This window comes from Lissotriton vulgaris, chromosome 7 (genome assembly GCF_964263255.1).
Source record: "Lissotriton vulgaris chromosome 7, aLisVul1.2, whole genome shotgun sequence".
In the NCBI taxonomy this organism is placed as follows: domain Eukaryota; kingdom Metazoa; phylum Chordata; class Amphibia; order Caudata; family Salamandridae; genus Lissotriton; species Lissotriton vulgaris.
The window spans coordinates 58,330,086-58,355,964 of record NC_141695.1 but is presented as its reverse complement, the minus strand read 5'-3'; positions in this window follow the sequence as shown (position 1 = coordinate 58,355,964).

The window sequence follows — 25,879 nt, the reverse complement described above, 5'->3', positions numbered from 1 at the left end:
TTCAACCAAGAGTTGAGAAGTTTGGGCCCTACTGCCGATTTAACCTTCCCAGACTCCTTAAAAGTGATGTGGGATAATAAAATGCACAATTTCAGGGACCCAACCAAAGTCAGCAATTTCATCGAACAAATTAAGGCGCACTGCAAATAATTTGTTTTGTTTTCAGCCTGTTGTAATGGAGCTTAAATAAGAGGTAACAATCCAGCTACCTCTAGTAGTGTTAGGAAGGTTCCCTGGGGTGGGAAGGGGGAAAAATGGGTGTCACTGGCAAAAAATAAAATACAAACAAACAGATGCACTGGGTGGGGGAGCATAAGTGTTAACAAAGAAAAAAATCTAATTTGTCAACGTGGTTCAGCCTTTTTAAAGAACTATACATTTCTGAGACACCCCAAATTCCATGAGCTATGTATATGACCAATTCAGATAGACCAAACAAATACAAAATTCTATTGTAGAATGCCAACAGCCTCAGAGTAGTTTCAAGGAGGAAAAAGATTCTAGAGTACTTGAGACTCTCAGATAGCGAGGTGATTTTAATACAAGAATCCCATCTATTGAATGACGAATGGGCTGCAGTACTCAAAACCCAAAAATGGGTAGAACATTGGGTGTGCACCACTCAAACATGCCCGACAAAGGGAGTCCCAATACTCTTTAAAAAAACTATTCAAGCCACTTTGGGGGAATGTAGGGTTGACCCTATCCGCAGATGGGCAATTGCTACAGCCAAAATACATGGATCTTGGCTGACTCTGGTGGGATATTACGGTCCTAACACAGATCGATCCGGCCTTGTTACAGACATTATTTCTTTATCTGATAGATATTAATAGCCCTATAATACTTGGGCGGATTTTAACGTTGTTTTAGATCCAATTCAAGATACAACATCTAAGAGAAGTTCTGCAACTCACGACATGAGAAGTATTGTAAAGCAACTAATGGTAGACACTGGCCTTGTAGATATATGGAGGTTGATTGGAGCTAAGGATGGGACAAGTGGGGGATCCTTCACTTATCACAGCAAAAAGCATGGCTAACGATCAAGGATCGATGTTTTCCTTGTGGACTACGATACTAGACAAAACACGATTAAAGGTACTCACGCCCCAGAATACAACTCCGATCACTCTGCGGCTATCTTAGAGGTTATGTTAAAAACAAAGCAACTCTCTCATAGGTGGAACTTTAAATAGATCTCCACTTTTAGATCATTGGATAGTGGAAAAACTGAAAATGACACAAATGAATTATTTCTGATTAATATGGATTCAACCCCACTTGATATATTTTGGGACACATATAAGGCCTACATAAGTGGCATCATAACAGGCCTATCATCTGCACACAACAAAAAAGTTACGGCGAAGATAAATGAACTGGAAAATATAGTTCAAGGCTTTCAAGTAGAAATTGAACACAATTTAGGAAGTCAAAATATGTTAAAACTAAAGAATAAGTTGCAAAATTGGAGTTGGCTGACTATCTTGAGGCAATCATAAGGAAGAAATGAGAAACTAGCAAATTGTCCGATTATGAGTATGGAGAGTGGTGCAGAAAATTTCTAGCATGGAAAGTAAGGGCCAACTAGACAAGAAATCAACTTAGATGTCAGGTTTCTGGAGATATAATCTCTTATGAAGAAGAGATTTAGAATGCAATTCTTTCCTTTTTTCAAGATCTTTATAAAGAGCATAGTAAAGTTGACGACAGAAAAACCGAGGATTTTCTTCAAGACATTGAACTACCTTCCTTGCAAGGTTTGGAAAAAGAGAAACTAAACAGTCCTTTCAGTCTTGAAGAGATAATTCGTATCATTAGGGGATTGAAAAGGGGGAAAGCCGCTGGCCCTGATGCCCTCCCAAACAAATGTATATTCTACTTAAAGAGGAACTCGCCCTGATATTACAGCAGCTGTTCAATTCCGGCTTTATTGGCAGGCAGAATCTCCTGTCATCTTGGGAAATACCTATCATAACCATACATTTAAAACCAAATAAAAATCAGAGGGCCTGTGAATCACACAGACGAATCTCTCTTCTTAACAGCGATTATAATAAGTATACTTTGGTTTTAACAAAAAGATTGGATAAGGTGATAGGATCTTTAATTCATGGTGACCAAAAATGTTTTATAAGAGGGAGGCACCTACATGAGTTAACTCATGAATTGATCGCGACCATAGATCTTGCGAAGCAGTGTTGACACTAGACACCACCAAAGCTTTTTACAAGGTTAGCTGGACATTTTTGTATAAAATGATAGAACAATTTTACCTTGGAGAAAGCTTTTTAACGGCAATAAAAGCAGTGTACAAAATCCTTCGGCAAAGACGTTAGTAAACGGGAATCTCTCTAAATTAATAAAAATTTATAGAGGGACTAGACAGGGTTGTCCTCTCTCTCCCCTTCTTTTTAATATTTACATCGAGCCTATGGCTTGTAAACTAAGAGCAAGTCGAAATATCCAACCTTTTATCTGCAATGGATGGTCAAAAGAAATCGGTCTATATGACGATGATTTAATGATCGTCACAGGTGACCTCACTAATTCACTCTCGTCTATTTAGGAAATTCTGGACCAATTAGGAAGCGTATCTGGGTACTCTGTAACCCAGCAAAAAAAAGAATTGATGCAATGGAACACCCAACATTCTAGTAGCTTGTTAAAACAAGAAAAGGGATACCAGGGGGTACTAATCGTTCACAATCTAGAAAAATGAGCCCAGATAAACTTCGATAAACTTGTTATATCAGTTGAAAAACAACTTCAAGTGTGGGGAGTGCTGCCATTGTCTTTTCTTGGTAAATCAAATCTCATAAAAATGTCGGTGCTCCCAAAGTTTACTTTCCTTTTTAACACCATCCCTCAAGAATTTAATAAAGCATGGATTAAAAAACTACAGTTTCATCTGGGAAAATAAATGACCCAGAATTGCTCTGAAGAAATTACGTAGGAAGAAAGAGCAAGGAGGTATAGCCACCCCAGATTTATACCAATACTACCGAGCCTTCAATCTAAAGAACTTCCTTAAGCTTTTAAAGGACATCTCCAGCTTGACCCCTTGTTTAAAGGCTCTTGTAAAGGATCCCCAAGTCCAGTCAGAATGTTTCCTCTTCAAATTTGGCCATCCCCAATTTAAAAAAGTCAAATGAAAGATCCTTCAGAATGCTGCCAAAATCTGGTACTATATAAGACTCACATTGCAAATACATTATTACTGTGATTCTGTCCCGATCTGGGACTCTCCAGGCACCCTGGCCTGCCTTTTAGACTCACTAGCAACTCTGCTTCGTGAATGTGAAATTAATTAGTGGTGTCAACTTCTTGAAAACTCTAAACTAATTTTGTGGCAGAGACTGTCGAAGGTTTGCAGTAATTCTGTCTCTAAACTCAAATACTATCAACTAGTCAGCTGGGCAAATACACTGAACAAAAATGGTGAGGGGAATCTGGAGGCTGAGGCTAGGATAAAACCACGTCCCAAGCTACGGAAGAAAATCACAGAGTGCTACTGGTTGTTAATTCAGGCAGAAGAAGGGGCACAAAATCTACTGATGGAGAACTGGAAGAGGGAAGTGCCGGATCAGGATCACAAAATATTATGGCAAGTATCTATGGCTTATTTATGGCCCTATGTGAAATCTGCTCCACTAAAAAAAAAAACATCTTCTCACTGTCCATAAGGCATACTGGACACCTCGGAGGTTATCTAAGATGGTAAGCCGGACAGTAAAACAATGCTCTAAATGTGGCAAAGAAAAGGTGAACAAGCATATATGTTCTGGCAGTGTCCCTCGATTCAGCCCTTCTGGGATAAAGTGGGTAAGATCATATCAGTAGTCATAGGTCAAAAACTAAAGGTGAGCTTGGATATAATTCTTTTTGGGGTTTTGATTGGTGGGGCAAACAATGGAAATGTTACAAAAATCCCCCAAAACGTTGTTTTTTGTCCTAATTCTACTGGCAAGTAGGGAGTTGTGCATCAAAGGGATGCTTCCATGTCCCCCACAGAGGTGGAATGGATCCATTAAGTAGAAAGGGTTGCAACCCTAGATCGAGCTACTAAGAGGGTTAAGAAAACAACATTTTGGGAATTATGGGACAAATGGCTAGAAATTTATGGAAATAATTTTAATTCCTAAACTTGATATATATCCACTATCTCAAATTTAATTTTGAAATACAGTCTCTTTCTTTTTTATGTATTTTTTACCTTTGTTAAATACCTGGTCCTATGATTAGTAATATGTTTTACAGGTTTGGCATGTATGCCTCAGAGCCACTACTTCATTGACCTGTTTCAGTGAAGTTAGTCCTTTTGACCAGACAGGGGGGATATTACTCTGAAAAACTCAGGATGTTCACAACATCCCCTCCTTATGGAGAGACCAGGTACCCCCAGTCCCAGTAAAAACCGACCCTTTTCTTGATACGGTCTGCATATTGACAAATGAGGATAAACAAAAAAATGAATTATCAATACCCAAAAATAAAAATTAATAATGACTTAATTACAATTAAATTACTTCCCACCCTATTTCCCTATAACCCACAACCAACTCCAATATTAAATTATGACAATTAATATAATTATCAATTAATAAAGTAAAGAAAAGTAATTATCAATTAGTAATCAATTAACAATAAATGAATTATCAATACCAATAAAAATTAACATTTACTTAATTACAATTAAATTACTTCCCACCCTATTTCCCTAATGACCCACAACCCACTCCGATAATAAATGAATACAATTAATATCATTATCAATTAATATATTAATGAACATTAATTAACAATAATAATTAATTATCAATCTCAATAAATACAAATGAATTATCAATACCAATAAAAATTAACATTTACTTAATTACAATTAAATTACTTCCCACCCTATTCCCCTATAAACCCACAACCCGCTACAGAACTAAAACGCAAAATGTAATTAAAAATAAATAATAATTCCTAAAAATTATTATTTAATTTACTATAATTAAATTACTTCCCACCCTATTCCCGTACAAACCCACAATCCGCTATAGTACTAAAACGCATAATTTACTTTAAAAAAAATTATGAACTACTAAAAATTTTACACATATATTTGAAAAAACAGTACAATACTTAACAAAAAATGTAGAACACATACATATAGAATACATACTAAAATACATAACACTAATATAAACATTGATATTATTAACATCAATATTTTTGCTATTGATATTACTAACTTCAATATTAACAAAAACAATATTTCTTACCTTGAGGTCGATATTCTGGTCGTCAATATTCTGTCCCAACAATTTTTAAAACTCGATAATAATGTAGGTCGATATTAAAAACTCGATATTATGTCTGTGCACCTGGAAGTCTGCACCAGGCAGACTCTCACAGCACACCAGAGGAAGGTGTTTCTCCTGAGGTGTGAGTATACTCCCACAGAAGTCCTGGCTTACCAGTAACCCTGGGCATAGTTTGTGAAGTAGTGCTACGCATAGCTACGCGAAGTGGACTTCGCACTACGCCTGCTACACGTAGTACTACGCGAACTGCGTAGTACCAAGTTCGCACTGTGCAAGATGCCGTTTTCAATGATTGCACAGTGCGGACAAGCATCCAGCACTGTGCAATCATTGAAAACGGCATCTTGCACAGTGCGAGCTGTAGTTTTCTGCTGCTCGGGTAGATTTTTACTTGAGCGGCAGCTTTCTCAACATGCACTGGTAGTTTCTCATCGCGAGCGGTCGCGTGCATACGCGACCACTCGCAATGAGAAACCTGACCTCCCCGCGTTGGAAATCTCACCGGGAGGTTTATTTTCCACACTCGCGATCGGCAACTTGAGGTTGCTGATCGCGAACGGGGAAAACGTCTCGCCGGGATGTCAATTTGCTTGATCTCGGTCGCCAACTTGACGCTGAGGACTGTGAGCAAGCAAAAATGACAGCTGCAGTACGCTATGCTATGCGTGTTTGCACTGTGCTATGTGCAATTCACGTAGTGTGAAGTAGCGGAAACTTCGCAAACTACGCAAGGGTAGTGTTGTGCTTTGCCCAGGGTTACTTACTAGGCACAGGTCCAGTCAAAGGGTACATATCCTGGTTTGCAGGTCCAGGTTCAGGGTGTCCCACATGACCTGGAGGAAGGGGCAACTGCTAGCAGTGCCCCAATCAGTTTACCTTCTAGGGGTAATGCTTTGGGTGGGAAGGTACAGAGCACCAGAAGGGAGAACAGGGGAAGGGAAGTCTCACCCCTGACCATTGTCCAGTACAAGGGTACACAGCCTAGGCTGGTGTACAAGTTACAGGATAGTACCCCTGAAATTGTGTGAGAATTGTGCAGGACACTTGCCTTTGGTACAATGATAATTCTGGAGTCTGGAGGTACCTTTCCCCAATGGAGAGTACAGAACTTCAGAGGAGAAGACAGGGTGTGGGGAAGCCCACCCCAGTCTCCTGTCCAGCCTGGGCTGGTGGGCCAGTGTCAGGATGCCATTCATGACCCAGCTGGAGGAAGAATGGGCAAAGGGTGCCAGGTACCTGGTGCTACCACATTCCACTCTCTGAAGCCACAGGGGTTATAGAACCCTGAGAGTCCTGAGGACTGGCTGTCGTCTTTGACAGCTGTCAGTGGGCACTGTGGCTTGTTGTGCTGGTAGACAGAGTTTCCCCTTGGGGGGGGCAGGAGTAACACCACGGGTTAGATTTGGCTACACCACTGTGTTGGCCATGGTGGTACTATCTGTCTACTAGGAGACATTTGAGCAAAGTAAGGTTAGGTGCTGGACAGATGGGATCCACAGGTGAAGAAAAGGGTTCCCCATTGGTTAGCTTAGTGGTCTCTTAGACTATGGACAGAGCGATCCAACTGGGTTCAGAAAGGCATAGAACTGGAATGTGCCCCTATTGTTGGTGCTAGGGTCCATGTTCTATCACACCAATCAGGGAAATCCATCAAGGTATTGATTGGTCTTCCCTGGCTTTAGCCTGGTTGGGGGTTGTTTTAGACATGGCCCTTTTTGCAGGGTTATCCTCTGCCATTTTGCCTTCTATTTTTCTGACACATTCTTTGTTGACTTTAGGACTCTGGGCACTTTACCACTGCTAATCGGTGCTAAATTGCAAGTGCTTCCAGTGTATATTGTGATTGTAAGGGCTAATTAGAATATTTTATTTAATGGGGTACATACCACACGGACACTCCCCACTGCCCAGATCACACTATGTAGTATACACTGCATGGGCACTCCCTGCTGTCCTGATCACAATATGGGGTACACACCATATGGACACTCCCCACTGCCCAGAATACAATATTGGGTACATACCACATGGACACTCTCAGGTGGCCAATCTTTGCTATGTAGGTTTTGATGTTGTATTTGTTCAGCACTGTTCTCCTATGTTTGTATATAGCAACACGCAGTGCTTAGTACATTTACACTTCCTTATTAAAGTATAAATCCATAAAATGTTACCACATTTTGGTTATTTTTTCTGCCTTTTCCTTTGAAACCCATTTTAATGCTTGATGCTGGTGATGACACTGGTAGGAGCAGCATCGCCTCCTGTCACACCTCGCATACATAAGGATGGCCTTCTAATGCATGTCCACCTTAACTGAATGTCATTTGTTAAGTGCCCATAGTATACTGTGGACCACATCCTGATGCCTCCTTCCACTTAAAATCAGCATAGTCTTTCATGTAACACCCTTATTCTTCACATTCACTATTTGGATTTAAAATATGAGGCACATTTCTTTCTTCATTTTTTTACTACTTTTTACTGAAGCCTAAAGTACGACTGTACCTTTTTACTTGACATAAAAGTATCTTCATTAAAATGTATAAGGCAACCATTTACTATATTAATAGAGGTCCTTTATTGGGAAATCCTACTACGTTTAATTTCCCATTCCTATACACCCTGCTGTGGCTGGTGATTGTGCAAGTGGTGGGCCACTATTATGCAGCCATAGTCAGCATGTTACCAAGAAGGCTCACAAAAAGTCACTGAGTGGTTACAAATGTGTCTACAAAATGCAGCAGATCACTAAGGTTGTCCATAAATATGCTAACGGTGCTCCATTATTATGCCTTGCTAGCCAGCATACAATGCTCAAAATATGTCAATGATGTACCATAAAAACTTTAGACATAATGAATTTTTTGGGTAAGAATTTACACACTTATGTTACACATGACCCATTACTTTCAAGGTTAGGCATATATTCTTTCCCTCCCAATGTCAAGGGTGCACCACTATTATGCAGGAATAATTATCATGGATCAATGAACGCCAGCAAACATAACAAGGATTGGGCACTATTAGTCAGGTCTAGTCAGCCTACTACCAAGATTGCACACGGTGTCACTGATGGGATGATAATATGCACCATACTCAGCATTACACTACAAGAGTCACAGCATGGGTCCTTTGACCAACCACTCAGACAAGAACAAAGGGGATGTCTTAAAGAATGCTCACAAATATCACTGGTGGACATACATGATACAAGAGTTTACTAGCACAATGCACAGTATTCCGCATCAAAAGCAATCCTGTTACCAGTATTAACCCTTCAACTTTTCTGCACAAATATACAGGATGCCACTAGGAGTAGCTGCACTATGTCATGGATCATTCAGATTACGCAAGGGTGAGCCCAACTCTTTTTTTAAGACACAGACATCATCTAACCCATTATTAGGCATATATTCACTCACACATTCTCACTCCCACATTGGCACATACTATCACACAGTCTACATTCAACCTTCACTCCCCACACCTTTCTTGTTACCTTTCTGATACATTTTGTGATCCTGCATTACCAGACCAGAGGCCCCAGAAACTCTTTGTTCTGGATTGAGTCATACTGGGCGGTGGCAGTTGCTGGCCTGTGGAGAACAGTGTTGATGCCAGATCCACCCCATGTGGTGCTAAAGCTTTCTAGCACTCAGGAAACTGAGTGAATCCCATTGCGGTCTCCATCACCTAGGCCCTACTATTAAATTATATGCATTAAACCACATGTGTGTACATTCGTTACCTGTAAATACTTTCAGTCACACTGTCAAAAAACAGCAAGATCCACAAAATAACAACCTTCCCCACCTATGCCAGACAGAACAACGTAATATAAAGGGGTGCCATTTTAAATAAGGCAGGCCTACTGGCTTTGTCAAGGAGTCACCAAATCAATATATAACAAGCTGATCCCTACCTTAATAACATAGTAATCATATGTTAAAACTTAAAATTGAAACAAATAGAATCCAAAACCTTATTCAATTATACTCTTTGTTAATAACATGCATTGCAATGTATGTCAATAACCATTTAAATGCAGCAGTTTTATTCAAAACATCAATAAACGAGTGTGAGAGTCTTTCTTTTGCATTCCTCATGCCACATAATACAGCCATGAAACCATCCACAAGGATTGCTGGAATCATCTGCTAAACAGCAAACGCTCCAGTTCTGATATTGTTTAAAAACATCTCAAACTTTTCCATGGGACACATTTTATAGGCCCCAGAAAACTTACAGTTAATTTAATCAATAATTTCTTGGGGTGCTGCTCCACTCCATTCCACTCCATTCAGCTCCCCACAACACTCTGAAAACATGTTGCTAGTTCCCTTGCCAAGATTGGAGCACTACAAAGTAGAAAAAAGTGTCTTAATAAACCCACAATTAGAATGATGGGGAAAACCTTGCCATGAGCAAAGAATAATAGGCCACTTTCTCAAATGTTTTGGTTGGGATCCCGAGTCCCCCGCAAGACACCCACAGCTTACCACATTGTTAGTGGTCCACTATGTAGCTCCAATGGCTCTAAGTCCACTGCAGCCACACAGCTCTCCACATGCAGCCTCTATTCCCTGGGGCCACACAGGAGCTGGCTACATTTCTTTCTGATCCCATCAGGTGGGAGCACCCTTTCATTTTGTCTCCCACCAGGCGGAAGTAAAACTTGGGGTGGTGAAACTCCTAGAGTATCACTCCATGGAATTTTGTGTTGTGCTATTTGTGATGGTTTTTAATGCCAGGAACTTGTCCCACACTGTAAAATCAGCACATATGGGACGGCGTGGCACTCCAGAGGGTGCTGCTTCTTTGTGCCACACAAGCATGTTTTCAATTTGAGAGGCAGCTTTCTAAATGCAAGTAGCAGTTTTCTCAACATGATTGATAGCAACCTGCCGCAACCATCTGCATTGATGAACCTCACCAGAAGGCAGTCTAGCACTTCGATTTTCTCCCTCTAACTCGCACTCACCAACTTAATGTTGGCAAGCCACAAATGAGAAAAAACTCCAGAGCAGCGGAGTTTACCACCCACCGCTAAGCAAAACACAGCTTCCCAAAGCTTCCCCGGTGGGCAGAGTACTGTGCTTGAAATTATCACTGTGTCCTAGGGGATGGGGTCCCCAAGACATTTCAGCATCAGTCTCTGGGGGTGAGATCCCTGTGACCAAAGTTACAATGAGTTGGCCCTTGTCCACCACTGCAAAAAAAAAAATACTGCACTACCTCGCAGACCCTGGACTACTCCACAAGAAATTCAACAAAAAGTGTGGTCCCGCCTTCTTTAAAGTTGTTTGCCACTCATGTGGTACACTTGCATGGGACCGCTAAACAATAAAAAGTCAAATTTGACCCAGTGGACTCCCTCTTGGAATGCCACTGCAAGGTGTAGAGGTCAGGGTATCCCTACCCTGTCTCCTTATGTCCTTTTTGAAAAACATTCTCAGGACAGGGTATCAAGTCCCTGAGTCCTGTAATGACTGCTGCATTATTTATTGTTATGTTACAGCTGGTCAATCAGTGTGCTGGAACCTCATTTAATCATACAGCTTGTATTTTGGAGTTTCAGCATATCTGCAAATATATCTTAAAACTTTAAACCTTAAATTCTCAAAAACTACTGAACGTATTGACACAAAATCACAAAAAAGCATACTTTATCAATAAAGATCTAGGGGCACATGCATCAAGCATATTACTGTTCTCAAATGGGCCAAATCACCGAATTGGCTCATTCGCAACCGGTAAAATGTTATTTGAGATGCACAAGCCCAAAGGCATTCGCATAATAGGTAATCACAATTTTTGCGATTACCTATTTTGCAAATGCAGTTAGGAAATACCTAATTGTGATGCATTATGCATTCGCAAATTGCATTTTTGCAAATTGGAATTGCAAATTATGGTAAGTTGTGTTTTCATTGGAAAATGCACAAAAATGTAATTTTCAAAGTGCAATGTGGTGCACACACATGTCCTTAGGGCATGCATGTGCACCACATGTGCATACTTACCTTTGTTGTGGGTGCATCAGGGTGGCCTTTTGGACCCTATTCACCCTTGAGATTGTATGTGCAAGTTGCGATTACCTATTTGGCAATCGCAAATTGCGAATGCTGTCCCATTCATTCCTATGGGCCTCTAGGCCAATAGGAATGAATGGGAAGGCATTTCTTAATTGTGAATTGCAATTTGTGATTCACAATTAAGGAATGTGTAGGAATCCCATGTTTCTTTTTGTGAATATGCATAATGATTGTTGGACCCGGCCCTTTTGGCAGGTTCACCCCGAGACTTTTTGCTTTTTCCTAGCCTGTTTCTGTGACCTGGTGTTGGTGAATTTAGGCCTCTGCGCACTTTTTCACTGTGGTACAGTGTAAAGTGCGTGAGCTCTCTGTGTGTGTGTGGTGAGTGACCTGCCCTCCCGTAGGAATGAATGGGGAATATGTATGCCCATGGTAGTTCCTGATGTGTGGGGAGTGCAGGGTCAAGTTTGGTATGTGCGAACTCGTGAGATTGAATGCTGCGCAATGGTTTATGCGGCATGATTGTGTCTATTGTAGAAGTGCCACTTTTAGAAGTTGGCATATTTGTGTAATTTGTGTCTGGCGTGTGATTGGCTGAGGATGGCTGGTGAGCCTGGCTCCAAGAGTCTTGGAGGGTCTGCCCCGGTGGTGAATGGAGTGTTTAGCATGCAGATGTGAGGAGAGGAGTAAGCCTGGGCCTGCTTGTGGATTGACTGTCTGGTTTGAGGGTCCTGAATGAGGCTGGGTTTTCCCCACACAATGCTGGCTCCACCCCCTGAGGTGCGTCTGATGTCCCTAGCCTGGTCAGTGAAAGGAATTCCCTATAACCAGTTCTAGCTGGTTCTCACACTGCCTGCACCCTGCTAGACAAAGGAGTTATCTGTATAAAAAGGGTGCTGTGACACTTTAAAAATGTTCTTGTTTTTGACTTGAATCCTGCCAGGGGCGTGCTGCTGCTTGGGCTCAGGGGAAGGCTTGCCTCCCTGAGCCCTGCCCAGCCCCTGGACACCTGATGGACTTTCCTGGGGGAGCTGGAGGACTTTTCTTTCTTGGGAGCTGCTGTGCTCCACCTCTCTTGTCCCTGAACTGGGTTTATAGCGCTGTATCCTTTCTCATGGCACTGGAGAGCGCGTTGTATTGCCTTTAAGCACATGGGAGCGCATTTTATGATCCAGGCAGGTGCCCACCCTGCATTTTGTAATGCTGCGGACCTTGCCGCTTATTTGCCCCATTTTTATTTAATTATTTAAAGCCGGTGCCCACCCGGCATTGTCCCGGGTTCTCACCACCGCTGCCCGGGACTGCTGAAGGAGAAGCCGGAGGAGCAGAGCCCTGATTGGCTCAGAGCGACGAGCCCCCTCAGCAAAATGCCGCGCTGGGATTGGTTCCCCAAGCCGCAGCATCACCCTTCGGCCCGCGCTCTGATTGGGCAGCGGGTGGAATCTCCCCGGGAGGAAGAGGAATCATGGCGGCCGGTCGACAGGGCTCCTGTGAGCTGAGGGAGCCCTGCAGCAAGAAGAGAGGAAGCTGGCCGAGTGAGAGGCGTCGCAGCCCGGGGCGAGGGAGAGTCCCGGGGCCGCCAGAAGGAGTAGCTGTCCGCGGGGCTCCCATGTGTCAGGGAGAGCCCTGCTTCGCCCGTTAGAGAAGTGCTGCTGCCGGGCGGGGAAGAGAAGAGCAGCGGTGGAAAAGCCGGTGAGTGGGGCCCTGGTGTGCACGTAAAGGGAGGAGGGCGTCGGGGCACATTGGCGGTGCCCGCCCCTCCCGCTTGGGCTATCTTTGCCTCAAGAGGCTCCGGGGGTATTTTGCTAATTCGAGTCCCCCTGAGAGGGACTCCCACGAGGTCCCAGTGATGTCAGTTGAGCCCACGGAGGCTCTGGGGGCATTCTTGTGTAGAGCCCTGAGAGGGCTCTGGGGGCCATTATTATTTCGAGCCTGATAGGCTCTGCCGCTGTTTGGCCCCGCATTTGTGTTAGAGCCCTGCAAGGCTCCCCCAGTGGCCGCATTCCTGCAGAGAGCCTAGTGAGGCTCTAGGGGGACATTTCTCTTGAGCACGAGTCCCCAAAGGGAGGACTCCAACAACGGGGCCATAATTGTTTAAGAGCCTGTGTGGCTCCAACGTTTGGGGCATGTGTGATGTCCAGAGCCTGTGTGGCTCCAACGTGCGCAGTTTACAGCCTGTGGGGCTCCAACAGAGGGCGCAGATTTATTCTAGGGGCTAGTGACAGCCCCTGTCGCAGTTTGTTTCACAGCTGCCCAGCAATTAGTGGGCAGCTGCACAGTTTAGGTCTAGTGATTGTTCCCAGGTGCCCAGCAAGTAGTGGGCACCTGCAACGTTTAGGTTTTGCGTCGGTGGCGCACCCCTGACTGGCGCTGCATTGGCAGCGCGCCCTGACATTCTGGATACAGGGCTCTTTAGTCCCTTTATTAGATGGGGGCTGGTATGTGATTTTATTTAGGCGCAATGTGATTATCTGTGTGATGGTAATTGCCTAATGTGAGTTTTGAGCAATGTGATATGGTGCTAGGAAATGTAATGCATTTAATATGATTACGCACCTTGATCTTACACCTCTGAATGTTTTTAGGCATCATATGTTTTTGTGCTATTGAGTTATGTTCTGGCACCTCTGAATGTTATTATGCATCATGTGTCTTCCTTGATTTTACACCTCTGAATGTGTTGGTTTATGCATCACGTGTTTTTCCTTCCCTGCACCTCTGAATGTGTTTTTGATGCATCATGTGCCTTGTTATTACACTGCTGAATGTATTTTTTATGCATCATGTGTTTTCCTTTCCTACACCTCCGAATGTTGTTCTTTCTAGTACAGGTGGTCCTAGTGAGGTCCTGTTTCCCTGCCTGACATTTCTCCTAAGCTGTTTACGGTTGTGTAGGTGGTACTTACCGGTTACCAGTAGTTACTGGATGTGATCTATAACTGTTATTTTGTGCTATACTTATTCTAAGTTCTAGAAGTGCGTTTTCTAAAAGTGTTGATTCTGACAGTGGCCCATGTGTCCCTGTCCTGTACATAATCCCTTGTGAATATTGCCCGTGCCAGTTGGCACAATGTATTTTGTGTGATTACTATCTGATGTGTTTTAACAATACAAAAGTTATTTTATATAATCTTGTGTGGAGTTCCTTTTGTGGTGTGCCTAGGATGTTGTTGCTGTTGTGTGCTGGTGCAAATGCTTTACACATTGCCTCCGGGATAAGCCTGTCTGCTCGTGCCAAGCTACAAAGGGGGTGAGCAGGGGTTATCTTAGCGTGTGACTCCCTTGCCCTGACTAGAATGGTGGTTTCTGCCTAGCTTTGGCGTCAGCCTTAGCCAACCCGAAATAGCCAGTTCTAACAATGATGTAATATAAAAGGGTATATATTAGTGGATGGTGGTTGGGTGAATTATAGTTGTTGTGTGGTTAGAGAGCTGAAAACAGTGTGTATGGAGGAGCTCTAGTTATAATAAAGAAAAGGTGGTATAGAATTGTAAATGTAAGGTATAACTACAACTTTTACGTTTTCAATTCATGTGTACTTTAAGTTTGGTTTGTTAACAAGGAAGAAATAAAGGTATTGTAATTTAAATGTGGTGTGTACATTTTAATTTAAGGCATAACTATAACTTTAAAATTACAAATGTTTGTGTCGTTCAAGTTTGGGTTGTATAGACAGAATAAAGAACGTTTTCGTTATATACATATATATTAAAGTTATGCTACACCTCTGATGACTTTGTCATTCTGCATTGATTTTCAACCATGTCATCCCTCACATTGAACTATTTGTTGATTAATCATCAAGACAGGAGAGTCAAGGAGACTTTGCAGTAAACATTCTATGCCGCTTCAAGCATCCTGCTTCTTAATAAACACCTACAACTCACTCTGCCATAACAAATATCAGGGTGTTGTTCACCAAGGAGCTAAATAACTCCTCCCCTTTTGGATATTTCAATCCTCTATACATCATTGAATACATGTAAATAAATAGCCTACCTTATCTTATGGCAGTGTGAGCTTTGGAGGAAACGAAGTAAGACCTTGTCCGGGAGTCTCACTGCTTTGTCTAACACAGAGCTTGTCAGTTTGAAGACCAGTCATGAACATTCAGGTATCCATTACACACAATCAAGACTGCTGAACTCTACCCAGGAAAATGGCCAATATTGAATATAAACACAAAAGTAACACTTACAAGACATCATTTATCTGCTGTCCTGAGAACTGTGCATCAACAAGGGGAGCCCTCAATTACAAGGACACATCATGCTAATTTTGTTTAATAAAATTGAAGTTTTGCAGTTTTAGATCTGGCCCTTGTAGCTCCAGTGACTGTGTCTCTGAAGAGCACCCTGCAGAGTGAATGCTTTCTTCAGCTTCATAAAAGCAGGAGAGAAAAGGCACAACAGAGGATTGAACACATATCATGGTGAATGTCATGGATGCAGTCGACCCTTTTCTGTATTGTGGCCTAAAAGGAATATATTACTTCTCCACTTCCTCTTCTTTGCATGACTCTTCATCCTCGTAAGATGTATGACTTACCAATTCTTAGATAACAGTGATTGCACAGTAAGTGCTGGGAATCTATTTCAGATGCTAACCTTCTACAACATGCATTATTAATGGACTATTTACAAGTGGTATTAACAGTAGTGTTCAGGGAGCAGTGTCAAGAGTTATTCTGTGTTGCTCATTATTATGTCTGTACCAACACAATTCAGGCAAATTACCTTCCACCAGCTGCAGGACATCCATGTCACCAGTAAAGTATTTTCGCTCATTTTAGAACAGGTTACTATCCAGCAAAGGCACCAATGCAATCAATGTGCTAGTTATCAAGCCCACTTCCTGACATTCTCTTGACCTCTTCAACGACCTGTAGCGCTCAACAGGTTGTCAGCTAGTGCCGACAGGATGTGCTGCATGTTTCTTCCAGTGCTGTGATGTAACTGATTTGTAAGCCATGAGACATTGTAATCTGTGTACAAGTGGCACAGTATGTGAAAAGGGAGCCGGCAGTCTGTGAATAATGGCACTTGCAGCTGCTGGTGTGACAGTGGCACACCAATAGAGCATTCAAAGAAAAGGCTGGCATGGAACATGTCTTCATATTACATACAACAATGATCTGGGGTGATGTGCACCACAGATTTCATGATTTTGCCCCAAGGCTTAAGCAAAAATCAGGACAATATCATTCTCGGGGGTCATAAGCACCTTTTGGGGAATCACTACTCTTCGTCTCTATTCCAATGGTCCATCCATGCAGACTTTCCGTAGGAACAAATGTGCACAAGGGAAGAGTGGGCAGCAGCCCTAGCCCCTGTTCCTGGGATTTTCAACATTCAAGATTAAGGTAAATGCATGTGCTGTTATGAACATGTAATCAATGTGTTGATGCCTTCTCTGACTGACGCAGCAAAGAAGTGATTGCATTGTACACAATCATCTCACACTTACCCAGTTATAAGTTCCCTTTAACTCACATGGAATATACAGGCTGGTACTTCACCATGTGTTAAAGCAGATAGTGAGTTAAATTCCCCAAAATGGGTGGTGAAGTCGAATTCCACGTTCTAGGTTCAAATGGGAACACCTGGCAGATGGTCTTTATAGCCAGCTACAGAAGTGTGGAAGGGAGAAAACCAGTTACCAATTACACATTTCCCCTCCTCGTCTGAATAAAAACACCACAGCCTCTGGATTCAGCTTTGTTAATTTATTACAAAGTAAAAAAAAACAGAATATAGACATACCGCAAAATCAGAGTATAAAGATAAATGAAAACTAATACAGTTCCCAATCCACGAATATAGTTAATTTGGCACAATAGGCACAGAACATGGCCTACTGGCATCCCTTCCTAATTTTCCAGAAGAATTTCCCTCAAAGATGCCTGCACGTGTTGACTTCCTATGAAGTGCACTCACGTTAAATTGGTCAAGTATCTCATTCTTACATGCTCCCTTTCCAAGTCTTGAAAATCCGTCCCTGTGCCTAATACAAAAAAACAAAGTTACACTCCTAACAGGTCACATGGTAAACTATTCCGTGAACACCTTCCTTGAATAACTTTCCACAGACTTAATTTGAAATCTTCTCCGAAATCACGAGGTCAAATTCTTGCAACTGCAGAAACTTTCTCCACGCACATACATTTTAATTACCTCCCAGCTAGAAAGCAAATGAGGCGAAACTAAATTTAAGAAAAAACAAAGTTAGGCCTACAATTGGCTAACCTTAGAATGTTCTTTAATGTGGACCCATTACACAAACCTCTATATTAATCATTCATAAACAGTAAATACATTCATTTGACCTAATATTCATAATGGACATGCATGATTACATGATTTCTCTAAACACTTGCAAAGTCCTGATCAGTCCTGTAAATAGCGTCACAATTTCATTCTACTGATTTTAATATGAAGATGTAAACTTCATTGTAATAATACAAGTTACAGCAAAACAATAAAATATATGCGAGTGCAGTTCCTACATGAATATAATTGACCCTTACAAATTGATTGCTCTATCATGGAGAATAATCACCTTCATCTATAATTTCCAGGTTCTTTAAGGTAAAGATCCGTGACATTGGGAAGTTTATCAGAGACATGTGTTGAGTAGGTGGTCCATATCTATTGTAGAGCTGCTGCAGTGCTGGTGCATTTTACCTGAGAAAGAGTCTGTTGGGCTTCTGGTTTGTGAGGGCATGGTTCAGGCTGACGGATCACTGACAGAATTTCGACCTCATAAATATCGACCTACAAGAATATCGAGTCAACAATATCGAAGGCAAAAATATCGACATCCTATCTACAACATGGTAAGTACAAAAATATTGAAAAAATAATATAGATGTAAAAAATATCGATGTTAAAAATATCGATTTTTTTCTTTTAATATATACATGTAAAATTAAGTATATAACACTAATACATAAAATATACATATTTAAAAGTATCTAATAATGTTTAAAATTAATAAATAATACATATATATTAATAATACATTAATTAAATATATACAGTAAATATATGATATCTATGTACTGAACAATAATTATTAATAATTATTTTACTAATTTATAAATTAATAAAATATATTCTAAATTAGTAATACATTTACAAACATAAAACAATAACATAAATAAAATGTAAGTAATATAAAAAATAAAATAAACATTTAATTTTTTTACAATTAATCATATAAAACATTGGATAGCGTAAGGGTAAAAATTACTATTCCTACTCCAGATAGTGCAACAGTAGGGAAAGCGTTTGATAGCGTAGGGGTAAAATTACTGTTCCCACTCCAGAGAGTGCAACAGTAGGGAAAGCGTTGGATAGCGTATGGGTAAAAATTACTATTCCCACTCCAGAGAGTGCAACAGTAGGGAAAGCGTTGGATAGCGTAGGGGTAAAAATTACTATTCCCACTCCAGAGAGTGCAACAGTAGGGAAAGCGTTGGATAGCGTAGGGATAAAAATTACTATTCCCACTCCAGAGAGTGCAACAGTAGGGAAAGCGTTGGATAGCGTAGGGGTAAAAATTACTATTCCCACTCCAGAGAGTGCAACAGTAGGGAAAACATTGGATAGCGTAGGGGTAAAAATGATTATTCCCACTCCAGAGAGTGCAACAGTAGGGAAAGCATTGGATAGCGTAGGGGTAAAAATTACTATTCCCACTCCAGAGAGTGCAACAGTAGGGAAAGCGTTGGATAGCGTAGGGGTAAAAATTACTATTCCCACTCCAGAGAGTGCAACAGTAGGGAAAACGTTGGATAGCATAGGGGTAAAAATTACTATTCCCACTCCAGAGAGTGCAACAGTAGGGAAAGCGTTGGATAGCGTAGGGGTAAAAATTTCTATTCCCACTCCAGAGAGTGCAACAGTAGGGAAAACATTGGATAGCGTAGGGGTAAAAATTACTATTCCCACTCCAGAGAGTGCAACAGTAGGGAAAGCGTTGGATAGCGTAGGGGTAAAAATTACTATTCCCACTCCAGAGAGTGCAACAGTAGGGAAAGCGTTGGATAGCGTAGGGGTACAAATTACTATTCCCACTCCAGAGAGTGCAACAGTAGGGAAAACGTTGGATAGCGTAGGGGTAAAAATTACTATTCCCACTCCAGAGAGTGCAACAGTAGGGAAAGCGTTGGATAGCGTAGGGGTAAAAATTTCTATTCCCACTCCAGAGAGTGCAACAGTAGGGAAAACATTGGATAGCGTAGGGGTAAAAATTACTATTCCCACTCCAGAGAGTGCAACAGTAGGGAAAGCGTTGGATAGCGTAGGGGTAAAAATTACTATTCCCACTCCAGAGAGTGCAACAGTAGGGAAAGCGTTGGATAGCGTAGGGGTACAAATTACTATTCCCACTCCAGAGAGTGCAACAGTAGGGAAAACGTTGGATAGCATAGGGGTAAAAATTACTATTCCCACTCCAGAGAGTGCAACAGTAGGGAAAGCGTTGGATAGCGTAGGGGTAAAAATTACTATTCCAACTCCAGAGAGTGCAACAGTAGGGAAAGCATTGGATAGCGTAGGGGTAAAAATTACTATTCCCACTCCAGAGAGTGCAACAGTAGGGAAAACGTTGGATAGCATAGGGGTAAAAATTACTATTCCCACTCCAGAGAGTGCAACAGTAGGGAAAGCGTTGGATAGCGTAGGGGTAAAAATTTCTATTCCCACTCCAGAGAGTGCAACAGTTGGGAAAACATTGGATAGCGTAGGGGTAAAAATTACTATTCCCACTCCAGAGAGTGCAACAGTAGGGAAAGCGTTGGATAGCGTAGGGGTAAAAATTACTATTCCCACTCCAGAGAGTGCAACAGTAGGGAAAGCGTTGGATAGCGTAGGGGTACAAATTACTATTCCCACTCCAGAGAGTGCAACAGTAGGGAAAGCGTTGGATAGCGTAGGGGTAAAAATTACTATTCCAACTCCAGAGAGTGCAACAGTAGGGAAAGCATTGGATAGCGTAGGGATAAAAATTACTATTCCCACTCCAGAGAGTGCAACAGTAGGGAAAACATTGGATAGCGTAGGGGTAAAAATTACTATTCCCACTCCAGAGAGTGCAACAGTAGGGAAAGCGTTGGATAGCGTAGGGGTAAAAATTACTATTCCCACTCCAGAGAGTGCAACAGTAGGGAAAGTGTTGGATAGTGTCCATTTGTGGTGTATTCACTGTGTTACTAAATGTTATATACAAAGGCTTTACACATTGCCTGTTTAGTCTAGCCTGACTGCTCGGTGCCGAGCTACAAGAGGGTGAGCACAGTGAAACCTAGGTGTTTACTCATCCTGACTGGAAGAAAGGGTCCCTACTTGACAGGGTGTATACCACTGCCAAGTAGAACCCCCTATTTCTAACAGTTGATCTTATCAATTGGAGCATCTTTTATTTAGGAACAGGTACAAAACTCCGGAAAGCACCACCATTGTTATGAGAGCCACTCGGACCTTCAGTGACAACAATAGTGTAATCCATATGTTGACCTGTTGGGCAAGGTTGTCTATTGTCAGCTCATAGTTCATTCATATTATTGTTTCAATATTCCTATGTTGTACAATCCCATGATATATGACAGAATGATTAAGTCATCTGTTTGGAAATTACAATGTGGTCTTCAATGTGGCTTTCTTAAGAGAAATATTAAAGTTCTATCCCAATTAATAATAATGTTGGAATACAATTAACATACTGGCTAAGATTTTTCAAAGGATTGTGGTGCTCTTGTGTGATGCAAGATGATGCAACGGCAATGCAATCCTTAAGTCTGATTTATAAAGCCAAACAAAGCCACCTGGTGTGGCCCTGCATGACTTGCTAAATCTGGAGCCAAGCAATTCAGAACAATGTGCTGCCTTGCATTACTGTTCACTGGGAATGCATTATATGGGTGGAGCTTGGGTGTTCCTACCATCCTCCAATGATCTATAATCCATTCCCAGATTTGCCTATGCTAGTGAATTTAGGAATGCATCAAAAGTGTGTGACTTACATTTACATTCCTAAGACACATCATGACCCTGTGGTGGGCTCTTGGGTTAACTCCTGCCTGAACTACTGAAGCATTGAATACTATGGCCTGACGGACTACTAAGGAAACACACTGCAAAAAGCACAGATCCCTGGAGTAAGAGTCATAAATGGAGTGAAAATGATCAGTCACATTACATAACCTTGCAGAAATCTACCCTGATCTCCAGTCAAAGACAAGATCACCTTCAAATTCCTTTGTCTTATCTAGAATTCTACAACCCACTTTTGTGGAAGAAAATGTACAAAAATATGACAGAGTCAGACCACTGCTTTCCTTCAACTACAATCTCCACCATGTTTCCAAATCTGACTACACATGCAAAGGAGATGGATGCTTACCAAATGCTGAACTCCACTTATGGAAAAACCACCCACCAGACGTACAGAGCACTAATAAAGTCTCTTTAAAGGAAAAAAACAAAAATGTATTTGCAATGGTTTCCACCCCTCCTGGTCTCCCAGCTCCGTTACCTCCCTTGGCTTGAAGTGATTCACTAATGCAGTCTGCCCGATAGGAATATGGGTAAAGTAAAAAAAAAAAGATAAAAAGTAGTGCAAGAAGTTCTCTTTACAATGTACCATCTACTGGATAATGGCTTCCCAAGATCCATTTACAAATGTGAACTGAGTGATGACTCAACATGGTGATCACAATTACTCCTTTTGCCATGTTTCCTTGTTTACATATGTTGAAGCCCATTACATTGCTCTTTCCCAGCTTCCTAATTGCCTGCATAGACTGTTGTAGAGAGAGGCTTTATTGCCATAAGTGCAATCTCCAAGCTTTCAACCAGCCTATTTGTGCTGTTATCCAGAACCAAACTGAGTTGATTGCTTATAAGATCCAGAGTTAGTACATGGAATAGTCTGCTTGGTTTATCTGCCTCCTTTTGGTTTTCAACCCACATCTCATGTATGTGAGAACCAGACCCGGTTATGCTAGGTCTTTAGAATTAAAGAATTAGAATTTTTCTTCTGTACCCCCTGCCTGTCTCCTGCCACTGCTCCCCTGTGGCCCCCCCCCTTGCCGTCCATTTGCCACCCCGCTCCCGCCTCCCAGCTGCTCTTCACTCCCCGCCTTAAATGGTGGCTGCTGCACGGCAGTGAGAGCAACCCTTGACCCTGCTCGCAGGCCAGGTCACTCCCCTCCTGCCGCACAGCTCCACCTGTGTGCCAGCGCCTCTCCCCCCTCTGCTGCCGCTCCGCAGTGAGTTCTAGCCGCTGTGCTCCATATGGTATAGTATCCTTGTTCTGTAATTGTATTCTGTGACACTGTTGCTTTGGTCTCGCCCCCATTTTCTGCCTCCTCGTTTCTGTATTTCTTTTTGGTGACATTATTGCTTTGGTCTTGCCCTCGTTGTCTGCCTCCTTGTTTCTGAACTTGTTTTGTGTGTTTTGTTGCTCTGGTTTTGCCCTCGGTTTTTTGCCCACTTTCCTTGCGACCAGCTCGCTTCCTCCCCTCCTCCTTTTTTCTTCTGTACCCCTTGCCGTCTCCCGGCACTGCTCCACTGCGTCCTCGCTCCCTCGTCGTCCATTCGCTGCCCTGCTCCCTCCTCCCAGGTGCTCCTCCCTCCCTCCCCGCCTTATATGGCGGCCGCTGTGCGGCCGCGCCGCTGGCGCGACAGAGGCAAGCCCATCTGCGCCCGTCCGCGCCTCGACCACGCCCAGCGCCAGAACCCCCGGACCCCGCAAAAACCTCAATGCCAGACTTCGATACAATGCCAGAGCTCTCCTCGCACTCAACACTGGACAAGACCACAGCTGCTTTCAGGACACCTCGAAACGCACCCACGGACCTTTCTCCTGCTGCACCTGCAGCTTCACCTGCAACAGAGCCACCAAACCCCTGCACGCAAACATGCCATCGAGCAATGGGACCTGCTTGACTTTTCCGGCCCAGACGTTGCCTTCCTGACGAGACCTGCTGGAATGACGCCTCGGCCCCCAACATCGCCATAGCCATCCCAGACATCTACAAGATCTCCCGCAGGGCCTGCACCAACAGAATCGGTGGAGGAATTGCCATCGTCCACAAGTCTACCCTCAAGGTCTCCACCCATGCAGACGACACACTCAACACCGCTGAACAAATGCACTTCCGGATCCACACCGACCCCAACACCACCCTCAGAGGAACACTAGTCTACAGATCCCCGGACCCCGAGCACAGTTCAGCGACACCATCGCTGACCTCACCAGCTCCCACACACTCACCTCCATGGACTACATCCTCCTCAGGGACCTGAACTTCCCCATCGAGAACAACAACGATGCCAACTCCGCCACCCTCATCGACAACCTCGCCAACCTCGGCCTCATACAACTCGTCACCACATCCACCCACGCCGCCGGCCATACGCTGGACCCCATCTTCTCCACAAGCTCCCACGTTGCCTTCGACCACACCACCAAACTCTACTGGACCGACCACCGCTGTATCCATTTCTCCTTCAAGAAACCAACCACGCACCACAGCACCCAACAGCTGCCTCGTCGCTGCTGGAGAAAAGTCACCGAAGACCAGCTGACCACCACCCTAGCCCAGAACAGTGGATCGTTGACTGCGCCAACACCCTCGCCCGCTCAAGAAACCCTCCAACAGCCATACCAGCAAGAAAGCTACGTGGTTCACCAAAGAGCTCCAGACCTCCAAACGGGCATGCCGGAAACTGGAGAAGAATCGGCTCCACGAACTGGCTCCACAAACGTACTCTGGACAGCCACGCAGCCCACAAGGACGCCACAAGGACGCCACACACAGACATCACCACCTCATCAGACTAGCCAAGAGATCTTCCTTCAGAGACCGCCTGGATAACAACACACACAACAGCAAAGAGCTCATCATTATCGTGAAGGAACTCTCCAACCCCAGCACCAACGCCAATGACATTCCGCCCTCAAAAGAACTGTCTGACTCACTGTCCACCTTCTTCCACCGCAAGATCGCTGACATCCACGACAGCTTCAACACCATGAGCGCCCTGACTACGCCAGACTCCACCCCCCCTGCGACCACCACCTGCACCAACCACCTGACCTCCTGGGCTAACATCAACGATGACGAGACACGCAAGATCATGAACTCAGGATCACCATCAGACCCCTGCCCACACCACGTATTCAACAAAGCAGACGCAGTCATTGCACCCCAACTACGGAAGATCATCAACATCTCCTTTGAGACAGCAACATTCCTGAAAAGCTGGAAGAATGACGAAATTTGCGTACTCCTCAAGAAGCCCAAGGTGGACCTCATGGACCTCAAGAACTTCCGGCCCATCTCCCTGCTCTCGTTCCCATCAAAGGTCATGGAGAAAGTGGTCAACACACAACTGACCCGCCACCTCGAGGACAACAATATCTTAGACCCGTCCCAGTCCGGATTTAGAAGTAACCACAGCACCGAGACAGCCCTCATCGCTGCCACAGATGACATCAGATGCCAACTAGACAACGGCGAAACATCAGCCCTCATCCTCCTGGACCTTTTAGCCTCCTTCGACGTGGTCTGCCACAGCACACTAAAGACACGCCTCCAAGAAGCTGGAATCCAAGAGAAGGCCCTCGACTGGACCACGTCCTTCCTCTCCGGCAGAATCCAGAGCGTCCGTCTCCCACCCTTCCATTACAAAGCCACCGACATCATCTGCGGCGTACCCCAGGGCTCATCCCTCAGCCCGACGCTGTTCAACATCTACATGGCCCCCCTCTCACAAGTGGCCCACCAGCACAACTTCAACAAAATCTCCTACACCGACGACACCCAGCTCATCCTCTCCCTCACCAAGGATCCACACATCGCCAAAACCAACCTCCAAGAGGGAATGAAGGACATCGCCAACTGGATGAGGAGCAGCCGTCTGAAACTGAATTCGGACAAGACAGAGGTCCTCATCCTTGGACCCACCCCATCGTCCTGGACGACACCTGGTGGCCGACCACACTGGGAACAGGACCGACACCCACTGACCATGCACGCAACAAAGGATTCATCATCGACCCTCCCTCTCCATGTCAAAGCAGGTCAACGCCGTCTCCTCCTCCGGCTACAACACCCTCTGCATGCTTTGCATGATCTACATGTGGATCCCAACAAAACAAGAAAAACAGTTACGCACGCACTCATAAGCAGCAGGCTGGACTACAGCACCCCACTCTATGCAGGAATCCCGACCAAACACCGACGACTAAAATACATACAAAATGCCTCTGCCCATCTGATCCTCAAAATCCCTCGCAGCAGCCACATCACCCCCTACCTGAGAGACCTTTACTGGCTCCCCGTCAACAAGAGGATCACCTTCAAGCTCCCCACCCATGCACACAAAGCACTCCACAACACCGGACCAGCCGACCTGAACAGCAGACTCAGCTTCTGCACCCCCCACCCACCAGCTCTGTTCCGCCAGCCTCACCCTCGCCGCTGTCCGCCGCATCCAACGAACGACCTCCGGCGGC